This window comes from Neovison vison, chromosome 4, assembly GCF_020171115.1.
Source record: "Neovison vison isolate M4711 chromosome 4, ASM_NN_V1, whole genome shotgun sequence".
Taxonomy (NCBI): domain Eukaryota; kingdom Metazoa; phylum Chordata; class Mammalia; order Carnivora; family Mustelidae; genus Neogale; species Neogale vison.
In genome coordinates this window covers 50,286,501-50,299,916 of record NC_058094.1, presented here as the reverse complement: position 1 = coordinate 50,299,916, position 13,416 = coordinate 50,286,501, and the positions used below count along the sequence as shown (strand labels likewise).

The following is a 13,416-nucleotide window of genomic DNA, read 5'->3' as shown; positions in this document are numbered from 1 at the left end:
TTTCTGATGTTATATCTTGAATTCTTTCCACCCGATCATTCAGCCTTTTTAGTTGCAAACTACCTGTTCATTTCGCCCCTATTTCTCTAAAACAGCAGATGCAGACCTTCCATTCTCCAGAGACACATACCTAACTACCTTTAACTTTTCCTAATATACTTGGGTCTCGGTCAACTTAACATTCTGTTCTTTCCCTTCTACATGCCCCAGTTTATCAGTGTTCACACCCATAATTTCAATTATAGGTGGATAGAGTACCTTTATCATTCTCTGTAAACTTCTATCATGTTAAGTAAAATTCAGTTCCTTTTGGGAAGAAGACAAAAGTAAACTCATAGAACTTTTAGTTCTTTAAAAATAGCCACTTTTGAAAAAAAAAAATGTCGTGCTACTGAGCTTTATGTCCCACTTGTTGAACTTTTGCCATAGGTTTTTGTATTGTTAAGTGCAGATTTTGTTTTTCTCTCTCTGTTAAATCCCCTTTTATTAGACTTAGCCAATTATTCCAAGCAATTGAGGCCTCCTATCATCCAATTTATTTCATCTTCTCCCAGATACATATCTTCATTCCATCAGTGTCTATATCCAAAGAGCTAATGTGTTGAGCAAGGTTTTCCCTGATATTATTTGGGTAAATGAGAATTGAGTTATACTTGTCAAAATTGATTATATTCTGATCTAGTACAGTAAGAAGAGTGCTCAAAAGCTAGCTTGAAGCTGTTTTTTTGTCTTTGTTCTCTAAGAACTGGCATATCTCCTTTTTTCAGCCATTCACAGCCTCATTTCCCAAACTATGAAAGAAAAGGATTAGATGAATTTCAAGGTCCTATTCATTCCTAACACCACAGAGATCTCTAATGTATGACCATCAGAGATCCTAAAGGATATATTGAAAATATGTCTTAATTACTCTTATTATTTTGACTGTGTAGATTTAATTTTAACTTAAAATTTATATAAAAATGGAAAGGTGCAGGTCTTAACTAATTTAATAAATGACCATAAGGGAGTATTGATGTTAAAGGTCAGAATGAAGTCACCAACCAAAAGCAAGTGATACTTTCTGTACCTTGTTTGAGGTAAAGGATAATATTAATAAAACTGAAAAATGCAAGTTCTTTTTTGATCAGGTTCATTTTTCAATGTATGCATAGAACTGCCACTAATGCAGAACATTTGAAAATTCGAATTTTAAATAATTAACAAAACAAACTGTCCGTGGCTTTTTTTTCTCATCAGAGAGTTAATACGGTGCAGTAATGTTAGTTTTCATAATTTTCCTGTTCTTGGACTGCTTTGATTTTCTTATGAAAATAGAAGCTTATGACAAGAAACAGATGTCTTTTCAACTATTATTTCTCTATTACTAAATTATGTTGAATTGTGAATTCAAACAAATCAGAAGCAGAAGTTCATTTAATCTGATATATTGTATACAAATCACATTAGTAGAGAAATGCTTATTTATCCTGTTCTCATCTGTTTACACAAATGAAGGCTAGGATGTTGTGAAATTACAAAGCGGTAACAAAGGGAACAAAAGAGCGCAAATGTGCAGCTGAGAAAGGCTTTTTATACACACTTTCTTATTCTTACATAAGCTTCATAATAGTAATACCTTTTTTTTATGTGGGCAAACTGTGTTTTCATAGGTAGTATTCATCTGTTCACCATAGAACACCACAAGTTGGTATTGTGTGCATTGCATTATAAATGAGAAAACTACATTTCCAAGACAATGAAGGACTTGCCCCAACTAAAGTGTCAAGATAAGGAACTAAACTGGTTTTCAGCCTTCAATTCTATTGATCTTGTGACTAGATCCCCTCTCCCCATATTTACTCACCTGCTACTATCTAAAAAAATACAGATTAAAAAAGCAGAGATTCCTGCTCCCCCAAACCAATAATCAGTTATATTTCTGTCCATCAATATCATGCCAGCAGGTGGCATTGAAAAGGCTCTACACTAGACATAACATAAGAACAAGAGTTACAAACAATTTCTGTGATCATAGGGCACACAGATTGTGAGCTTCAAATTCTTTATCTCACATAATGATCGTATAATTTTCCTCATAGAATAAAATTAAATAACTGAGGCAAAAGCACCTAGTTTAGCATAGGGCATATGACAACAGCTTGAAAAGAGGTTGTTTCTGTTTTCCTAGTCTTTGTACCTCTGGTCTGTTTTTCTGAACTGTGAAATGAAAGAGCTGGAATAATTTCATTTCTCCATCCACCCATCCATCCATCCATTCATTCATACAAGACATGTTTATTGTGTGTCTACTATGGTTTAGGCACTGTGGTAGCTGTTTTTCAAGGCAAATGACATGGAAATGCCAAGGCTACAGGGAAAGGAGAGAACAAATGAAATAAAAGTAGATTATTTTTGTGACTATTGGTAGCCTCTGATATACCTTGTGCTTTAAACTGCTATGTCTCTGTATCTATTTATTCTGTTGGGAATGTGTATGGTGTACTATCAGACTTTCTTCTTTATCTGTATCCATTTCTTCTCCATCATCAACCACAAAGCAGTATTTATACAGAATACACACTGAGACATTACTCTGTTCTGTTACTTCTTTTAACAGGACTTTCAGTTTAACCAAGCAACCCTCACCAAGCCTTTATCATGTGCTAAATTAACATGGTATACATGAAAGACACAAAAAATTTTAGAAACATACTGAAGCTTTAAAATATTTACTGTTACACATGAGTTAGATGTACATATACATAAAGAACATAAATAAAGTATACATCCAGCTCTAGAAGAAAATAAATGAGTTAATAATCCTGCCAAGGGGGAGGGGAGTGAAAAGTCTGGGTGACACTTGAGCTGGTTTCCAGTCAGGCATTCACTTAGTATGTAGACAAAGAGAAAGAAGGGCATGCTGGGCAAAGAAAATATGAACAAGGTCATAGGCAGAGAAATAAAGAAGAGCATCACGTGGTGAGAACTAGTATAGTTCACTTGGTGAAGAACAGATAGCTGGAATGCTATGGTGGCTCAGGTTATCAGGATTTTAATATGCCTGCTTATCAGTTTAAGGAGATTTGACTTTTATTCTATGAGAAACAGAGTCATTTGAATATGGTGAGAATTGGAAATGGAATGGAAGGACGAGTGAGAGTCCCAAATATGTCCAAGTTTTCCAGCTTAGGCAACTGAGGGGATGATCACATGAATCTGTTAGAAGAAATAGGAAAGACATGACGAACAACAGCAGGCTCAAATATAGGGTTGAGGAAAGGAAGCAAAAGAAATTATTTCAGTCTTAGACATGAATTCATAAAGACAGACAATTCATTAGAATAGCACTTGTAATAAAAATGTCTCCCATTAGAGGCTATTTGTAAATGAAACATAATTAATCTTTTGTGAACATTCCATAAATATTGGACCTAGTCCTAATGGTGAAGAGCAAATGTATTCTCTAGGGAAAATATTGTAACTTTTAATAAATCATTGCTTCAAATATGCTGTGTACATTACACAGTGTCTATGAGGGTCTAAAATAAAATTCTCCCCCAGGAAAAGAGTTTCCCAGCATGCCAAGTTCTAATTAACACTAAATAATAGCTAAATGAGAATAATTGCATGATGGTTTTGTTTCCGCTTATAAAGGAGACAGACCTTTCCTCTCTGATGTGAGTAAAGCTGACAACCAGAGAACAAAGATACTATTTATCAGAGCTGACCAAGTACAGGTTTTCACTCACCTAGAGCCCTCCCAGTCACAGGGAACACAGCGCCGTAAGACACATGAAATCAAGCTTCATCCCACTCATTGCATAGATCTTACTAGGTATCACTCACAAATACGGTTTTATGCCAAATATGGTTGTACAAATGTCTTTTATAACAACCTTTCCACCTCACAGTGATGACCGTGGAAATCAAGATTGTCACCACAAGTAACTTTAAGGCTCCTTAAGATTGTCACAGGAGGGACGCCTGGGTGGCTCAGTTGGTTGAACGACTGCCTTCGGCTCAGGGCGTGATCCTGGAGTCCCGGGATCGAGTCCCACATCAGGCTCCCAGCTCCATGGGGAGTCTGCTTCGCTCTCTGACCTTCTCCTCGCTCATGCTCTCTCTCACTGTCTCTCTCTCTCAAATAAATAAATAAAATCTTTAAAGAAAAAAAAAAAAAAAAGATTGTCACAGGATGTGCTCGCTTCGGCAGCACATATACTAAGATTGTCACAGGATGACCTATAGTACCGCTCTTTGAAGATCACAGCAATTAATGGTGATAACCATGAAGACAGGTTATATTATAGGAACTTCAGTGACCAAAACACTTTTAGAGCCTGGACCAAGTAAAAGGACTCTGCAGCAAAATATCCCTGCTGATTTGTTTACCACTCCACCTAGGTGAATTCTGTTGTTATCCTTCATGGTGACTCGGGCACATTATGGAATGAATCCTCAAGTGACCTAAAATGTCCCCTAGGACCTTGACAGTTGAAACAAAAACAATAGAGGCTAATTTCAGCTAATGTTAGATAGCAAAAATCAATATGAAGGAAAAGCATACTGGACATCTCTGCTTCATTGACTTGCTCTGTTTGCTGAGGAACGTTTACCAATTAGATATTGATTATTTTATTTATTTTCTGTCTCCCTTTATAATGTCAAGGATAATACACATAAACATTTCATTTTCAGAAGCTTAGTACACCCAGTGTCAGTGCTTCCTTTGCCCTGGTAAAGGTTTCCATTCACTCACCTAGTCAGGTGAGCCCACTCAGAAAGCCATCTGGGAATGGACTCTGTGGCTTTTAAGTGGAATGTGAAGAGGACAGAAAGCTGTTACTCCCACCCCCTGTGCTGATGCACCCTGGCCTTCTGGAGTAGGCACAAGCCCCAGCACTGACACTTCTACAGTGTTCAGTTTGAAAGTACATTGTTGCTGGGTCTATGTAGCAATCACAGTCTCTTTTAGCTCCTGGTTCAATCTTGGGCATTCAGATTACTGGCATGGAAAAATGTGGTCGCCAATGTCTACAAGAGAAAATACAAAAAAAAAAAAAAAAAAAAAATCCACTTCTAAAACTCCAACCTGAATATCCATACGTCTGGGTAATTGAGGGTGACTTCTCTTTAATTCACCTCTCTAGGGAACATGAAATGCTCTAAACCAGAAAAAGTCCCAAGCACACACTTTGAGGATGGTTTAAAATTGTGCAGATGTATTATGTGGGAATGTTTGGTGGAAAGAGTGTCAGACAGAGCCGCATCCTAAAATTGGCTTAGCAGTAGCCGTGATTTGAACTCCATCTCTAATTCATTAGCTTCTTCAGCTGCGTGAAGGAAGAATAAAAATTTCCTGAAAGATGATATAGTTAAGGCGTCTGGAACTGTTATAGATGCTCTGTAAATTGTAGTTATTCTCATTATTATGATTTTTCAAAGAAAAAGGTCTATAATAAAGTATTTTAAGAAGTATTTTAAATGAGCCTTGAGCTGTGATGATGTTGCTAAAATGCAGTCAACTGAACAGGTTAGCATTTTCTATAACTGGCTGAAAAGATATTTTGGGGGGGGAAAAAGATTACATTTACTTAAAGTATGTCCCTCATATTTCAACACTAAGCAAATGTAATTTATAAAGCTTTTAATTTAAAATGTTTGGAAAAATGCTGACACTATCCCCATTAAAATAGTTCTGCTGCAGGCAGTTCTCTGCTAGGTTAAGGAATGGCCTAGTTGCAGTCTTGTGTGATGGTTTTGATGCATAAATATCTATGAATAAATATCTTCTTGCGCATGGAAAGAACGTGGTAACAGTAAAGGGAGACTGGATGGTGCAATTTCTTCAAGCAGAGAATCCATCTCTAAGGCTTTTTGAAAGAGTACAGCTCTATTTGTTTGATTTGAGGTAATTTATGATAAAATCAAAGGAAGCAAAACCATGCAACCAATTTTAGAAAGAGGTAAATAGTAAGAATCAAGAATTAGGTAGGTGTTGGTTGTGGGATGTGGCAGATAGCATCAAGAAAATTATATTTAGAAAACTTACGTAATAATAAAAAGTGAGCACTGAACTTAGCTACAAGATACCCAAGAGTTAGGGCAAAAAGGGATGCATGGTAATGTATGAAAGCATCTATTAAAAGCAAGTACTTCAATTTGTGATAAGAAACTACTTTTCCCTGGGGCGCCTGGGTGGCTTAGTCAGTTAAGCATCTGTCTTTGGCTCAGGTCATGATCTCAATGTCCTGGGATCGGGCCCTGCATTGGGTTCCCTGCTCAGCAGGGAGTCTGCGTGTCCCTCTCCCTTTGTCCCTCCCCCTGCTCATCCTCTTTCTCTCAAGTAAATAAATAAAATCTTTTTTTAAAAAAAGAGACTATTTTTCCCTTTCTCTTCTCCGAGAAACTTATCACATATAAAAATATCTAAACAATACAGTAGATAGTACCTTCAGTACTAGCTATACAATAAACACACACACACACACACACACACACTCATGCACACAAAATATTTTTAAACTAATGGAACTTTTCTCATGGAGTATATAAAAACCAAGAGTGAGCCACACTGACTTTTTTTCTGCTTCTCCCAAGACAGTTTACCATCTTGTAACAAATTGCATAAAACTAAAAAAGAGTGACATTCCAGGATAGCTAGATCTCCAGACAAATTATCCATATTAGCTGCGTAAGAGGAGGAGACTGAAAGCAAGAGTGGGCTGACCCCTCAGTTGGTTTATCTATGTATCCCCAAGGACCGAAAGAAAAAGACCATGCTTGGTTGTTTTTGACCTTTGACTTGTTACTTAATCCTCCTCTAGGATGGGGAGAGATGGAAAAGGAACAGTAAACCCAGCATGGGATAAAAGGGGCTGAAAGTTCTGCTCTTCCTCACAGCCGGCAGGGACAGATGAAAACAGGCAAGTCTTTTCTTCTAGCGGACAACTTGACTTTAGAAGCTGCAGCCTGTCCTGAAATAGTGGCTTTCTTTGATTTGTGAGAACGGGGTTTTTCTGTTGAACCAAAGTCTACTTATCAGCAGGACTCGAGTGTTATGGACTTTTATGCTATATGCTCTTTGTGTCTCACTGTGTTTTTATTCTTCTTGCTTTGCATGATGGGGGTATTAAGGTTAGAGCACTAACAGAAACACCACTAGTCCCCACAAAGCACAGGAGGATGAGAAGTCATATCACACTGTGTCAATATGTAAAGGTTCCCTGCCTGGGCGGAAGGTGCCTTCTGGATTTTTGTCTTCCAAAAGACAATGTCGTCTTCTTTATAAGATGGAGTGTCTCCACTCTCAGTGCTGATTTCAGTTGTTTTCATCATTTTATTTGTTTGGTCATTAACTTTAGATCTGGTGACTTGTTTTTTAGAAGAGCCCTTGGTAGAGAAATTTGGTCCCTGAATTTCCAACCTAAGCTAATTTTAAATTCGTTGTTTTTCATTTCAAAGAGTTATTTCATTCCTTCTTTGTCCACCAAGGGCTCGCGCCTCATCTGTCTTCTCAATGTGCGCATTAAGTTGGAAATTCCAGAATATGCTTCCTTTCCCACAAGACTACATGAAGGATCATGAAAGAAACTGAACTGTGCCTAAAGTCCTATTTTAAACAAATAAGATTAAAGACTAAAAAATCTTTCGTGTGGGAGTGGTACCCTCTCCTTAGCTGTTATTAATAAAATGAAAATCAAGTTCTTTCCCCAACCCAGAAATGCTTTCCACAAAGGTAGTAAAGAAGGAAAACAGTTTTTTTATTGAATAATCACCCAGAATGTGATGCACATCACAGGTGATCTGCAAAGAGTTCACAAAGAAAGAAATCTCACCTTTTAACATAGCAAAGCAGATATAACCCATTCTGTACATGTTCCTAAGATAAATAATAACTAATCCTTGAGTAACCATTGTCATCCACCACCATTTGTCATCCATAGTTCATTGTAAATTCACCTGGTGTTTGGGATGATGATTTGTGTTAACTAATTGGCAGTTTCTTATCCCGATGAAAATTAAGCTTCTTCTATCTTTATGACAGGTAGTTTTGCAACCTGGAACACCTAAGTTAGAGTCCTACCATCCCACAGAACCTGGGAGATAGGGGTGCTATCTCCTTTGATTCTTAACATTTCATAGAGATGTCCTCATAACATCTCAAAACATGGCTCCCATGTCCTCAAAAAAAGACAGGACTAGGTCATCAAGACCTACCTAGTTTTTAAAGAGATTTATGTATATTTCAAAGACATAATGACTAATTTCCTACTGTACATGAACAAGGGAAAAGGAGGGAGGGGAAATATTTTTCCTAATTTTCAAGAGGGAGTGTTAAATTTCCAGGGTGTCATCCCATTTTTTTTTAAAGTACAATAAAGAGCGATAATTTACGGACTTGCTTATGCAAGACTGATGAGAAGTTCCTTATATTACTTCCCTTCCTGAGCACTTAATGTTTTGTACCACCTCATCGATTGCTCCTCTGAAGTTCCAGAGCTTTTACTATAATATTCCCAGCCCACTTACAAGGATACTTTGTAACCATACCGACTGCTTATCTTCTAAGTAAGAAAAAAAAAATAGTAATAAGAGAAGTGTTGTGAGGTAGAGGAATGTCTGAGTACAAAAAAATAGGGAGAGGAGAAAAGATGAAATAAGTGTTCACAATCTAGATGGACATAACTGGATTAATGAGAAGCCAAAGCGCTTTTTTCATCTGTCATCTTTTCTCACTTTTACAACGTGAATGACTTTTAAGTATTTTATTAAAGTACCTAATTTTGCTATCTTTATAGAAATGCATTTTCTCCTGGTCAATTAAAGTTTGCAAAAGCTTACCACAAATTATAAACTAATAGAAAATGTTGAGTTATAGAAAGATTTTTTGAGATTTTAATTATGAGCAAGTTTTGCACAGTCAAAAGGTGAAGTTTGTTAGCTTTGATTAGCTTTAAATATATTAATTAGAAAATGGTCCACAAATTTTCTTATAAAAATTATGTAAATTAAATGCAAGACTAATTCTTCCAATTGGGTTGTAAATGCTAAAAGCAAAGCTCAAAATGCCTCTTTTTTTGATGTCTAGAAAGATGAGGGCAAAAAAAGACAGCCTTAGTCTCACTAGATTATTATTAGTCAGCCGTGTATGATGAATGTTTCTCACAAAAATTTGTTCTTTTGGAAATTAATTAACTCTATTAAACTTTCAAAATTTCTTTCTAGTGGAATGATAGCACGATTGACAATTCAACCTTATTGGTATTGTTAAATAGCAGAATACTCAGTGTACTAGTGGATTTTCTTCCGAACCCCAGCAGTGATGTGTATTTCATTTATGTTTACTATACAGTGGAATAAAAGGACAAGGGGCTTGTTCTGAGTTAAGCATAATACATTGCAAATGAAATTGAAGTGTTACAGTGTTTATCCTTTAATACTTGTTTGAAATATCTTCTCTCTGGCAAAATCTCTGCTAATGTGTTAGAATCACTCAGTCCGGAAAGACTGTGGTCATTAGAAGGAGTCCTGGATTGGAATTTAGGAAACCTACAACCACATTACGTATCTGCTTCTGTCACCCCATGCCAGCTATGTGATTATAAGCAATACAAACTCTTTTAAGTTCAGCTTTCTTGGAACATGAAGAAATTGAGTTAAACCATTTCTTACTTGATTCATAGCTCTAACACTCTGGTATTCTGTTATTTGTTTTGTAATCCAAATACAAAAGAAAAGCAAACGTGCTTTATTATCAAGTTTATTCCTATTTTTCCTTCAAACTTGATCCAGGATCTTAAAATATTCATATCTTTTGACTAAACAATTCCATTTCCAAAAGTGTATCTAAGAAAATAATTCTAAATATTTAAACAATGTGAAAATATATGAAATTATTCTTAAGATGTCCTTTGAGTTTTATTTATAACATTGAACAATCTGATCCAGCCAAAATATTATGTAATAATGGGTATGGGCACATTCATTAGATGGAATGTTCATGAAGTATTCATAATGACATGGAAAAAATTTAAGGTTTGAGTAGACAAAGAAGCAAAATTATATAAACAGTATATATAACAGTATATAATTATATAAATATCATATATTATATAAACATACAACCAAAACCACTTAACAAATGAAACAAATATACACAGAAAAAAAAAAACAGAGATCAAAATATTAGCTGTAATTCTTTGGACAGCAAGGATATGGGTGATATTTTTCTTTTAACTTTAATACCTAATGCAAATATTCTTTAATGAGAATTTTATAACCAAAGGGAAAGAGAGAGAGAGAGATTTAAAAGGCAGATTTTTCCAGTTGCAGATGATAAACATCACACAAAAGCTTTCACAACAGGCAACAATGAGGACTTTTTGTGCTTAGTGTTGTGCAAAACCAGTTCAATAGATACAGCCCTTCATCTTTGGAACTACACTTCTTTAGTTACTGTGGTTATTCAAAAAGTTAGTGTTCTAAAAGGGGCAACTTCATTAACATTCAGCACAGGCCAACAGCCTTGTGGGACGAAGCAGTTAACTCTCTGGGCTGACTGCCGGAAGTGACCTATCAGTCAGTCTATGCCATAGTGGGATGAGGAGCAAGGAGCAGGGCGCAGGGGAGAGCAGCTGAAGTCATCTAATCTTCAAAAATGAAAAAGTCAAAATTTATGAGCCCTTAAGTGATGCAATAAAATAAGGTACAGGAATGTGTAGTGATGGCAGCTCTGACTACAGATTAGGGAAATGGGTAGTAAGACAAAGGAGCTGGCCTGATAATAACTGTCCCTCTTTGTATTTAAAGCTGTAATCTAGTTGCTTTGCTGCTACTGATGCTTTGAAAAAGGGCACAGTGTACGTGAGCTACAAATAGTAACAGAATAGTTTGGAATAAAGCCCAGGTTATGTCCTTAGTATACAAAGCATGGGACATGACAGAGAAAGAGGGAATAAGTTCTGTGTTGCAAACTTTAAATGGAGAGATTCAATTAATACAAGAAAACCACTGGTAAAGAATCTGAGTACAGTAAATGTATCAGAATGTACTTATGAAGAAAGGGGAAAAAATAGAGAAAGACCCACAAATCACAGATAATCATGTGTGAAATAGCATTTGAAGTTAGATTGCTTAGCAAATCTTAATGAAACTATCCACAACATCAGGGTGCAGACCTTATTGTGATATTGTGAGAATTCTGGAGGAATCGAAGTCAAACTGTAACTTCTGATTTCTTGATTTGCTGAAGATTGTCTTTTTCTCATTTTTTTTTTACCTCTGTATTACTTAAACTCAAGATAGTAAATCTAATGTTTAGAGTGTTTAGGAAGAAAAATTATATAATCAGCATTTGAAAATATGGACTAAAGTGAGTATTTAAAAAGTTGACACTCTTGGCATGAGAAAGCATAGAGATATTATGAAAGAAACAACAAATATTAAGCGTCCATTTTAACTGAAAAATCAAATATCTTATTTTTAAAAAATTATGCTGAATTTTTTTTTAAAAAGCAAGAAAAAACAGCTTTATGGATAGAGAAACATAATGCAGACAAGAAGTTATTAGACGGCATTTAGAGATAACATGAATTGGTAAAGACAGATGAAGGATTTCACATGGGGCAGCCCTGAGAGTGTTCTGAGGAATGCTAGAGACTTGGAGAAGAATCTCCAATCTCAACAATTTTGAATGAGTGAGGAGGTGGATGAGAAGGTGATAGTTGAGCAAAGACTTAAAGAAGGTGATGAACAGGTAAGGTGTCACCTGAGGAAAAGCATTCCGGGCAGAGGATGAGCAGCACAAAATCCTTAAAGCAGAAGGGCACCCAAGTGTTGGTCCAAAGCAAGAAGGCCCATGTTTCTGGAGTAGAATCAAGCAAAGCTGAGGGTTGGGAGGAGGTGAGAGGCTAAGGCAGACATAGTGTACCAGATCATATGGAGCCTTGCAGACCATCGAAGTACTTTGGCTTTCACTTGGAGTGAAACTGAGAGCCTTTGGAAGATTTTAGAAGAAGGAGTACCATGACAACCCTTAAATTTTGAATGGTCACTTTAATTTTATGTTGAGAATAGTTTATGAAAGAGCAAGGAGGGAACATGGAAAAACTCTCCAAAGGTTATGACTCAAAGCAAGGGGTAAAAGCTGAGATGAAAAGAGTGGTTATGCCATGGATATATTTTGAAAGTAGAGTCCACAAAAGTACAATTTGTGTGTGGACCTTGAAAGAAGGAACAAAGTCAAAGATATTATTATCTACTGTGAGATAACATGTACTAGCATTTTTTTAAAAAATGTATTATTTGTTGCATTCAGCAATCTGGGGTGGGTTTGGCTGAGCAGGTCTGTTCTTCGTGATGTCCACATGGCTTCTGTGCTTCCCTGTCTGGCACTTCAGTGGGGGCTGGGGAGAACAACCGTGATGACTGAGTGTCTTTCTCCACAAGGTCTCTCCATGTGGTTAGCTTGTATTTCATGATGACACAGTGGTCTCAGACTAATCAGCTTCTTTTTTTTTTAAATTTTTTTATTTTTTATAAACATATAATATATTTTTATCGCCAGGGGTACAGGTCTGTGAATCGCCAGGTTTACACACTTCACAGCACTCACCAAAGCACATACCCTCCCCAATATCCATAACCCCACCCCCCTTCTCCCAACCCCCCTCCCCCCAGCAACCCTCAGTTTGTTTTGTGAGATTAAGAGTCACTTATGGTTTGTCTCCTTCCCAATACCATCTTGTTCCATTTGTTCTTCTCCTACCCCCTTAAGCCCCCCTGTTGCATCACCACTTCCTCATATCAGGGAGATCATATGATAGTTGTCTTTCTCCCACTAATCAGCTTCTTATAGTGACCATGATCAAAAAGGAGGAAGAAGCTGCCTGTCCTCTTAAAATGTAGGTTGAAAATTCTGCAGTGTCACATCTGCCACATGATACTCATGAGAGCGAGGTTATAAGGCCAGTTCATATAGAAGATGAGTGACAGAGACTCTAGATCTTAATGCACAGAAGGAAGGGATTGACAATGAGCAGACTGTCTCCCATAGAGATCGCCAAGATTTCTGGACCGAGTATCTGAACACATGAAGCTGCAGTTAAGTGAGATGAACAATACTCATGGCAGAGATTGGAGGGGGCCAAGGTGGGGAGTAGAGATGAGGAGTTTGATTTTTGTTAAAGTGAAGATATCTAAGTGAAAATGTCAAGTAGATAGATATGTAATCTGGAGTCCAGGAAGAGGTCCGGACTGGATGTGCCCATTTGTGAGTCATCACTGTGTAGATGGCATTCAAAGCCATGAGACTGGATGAGAACAAACACAAAGGGATAATTAAAGATAAAAAAGAGAAGAATTCCAAGGACTGAGCTCAAGAACATATCAATATTTGAAGTCAGGATCCAGCAAAGGGGACTCAAAAGAAAC

General features: G+C 36.8%; 1 protein-coding gene across 1 annotated transcript in view; it reads left to right on the top strand.

Annotated features, from left to right (window-relative positions):
* Positions 1-13,416, top strand: part of RALYL (RALY RNA binding protein like) — a 695,589-nt gene that overhangs the window by 560,132 nt on the left and 122,041 nt on the right.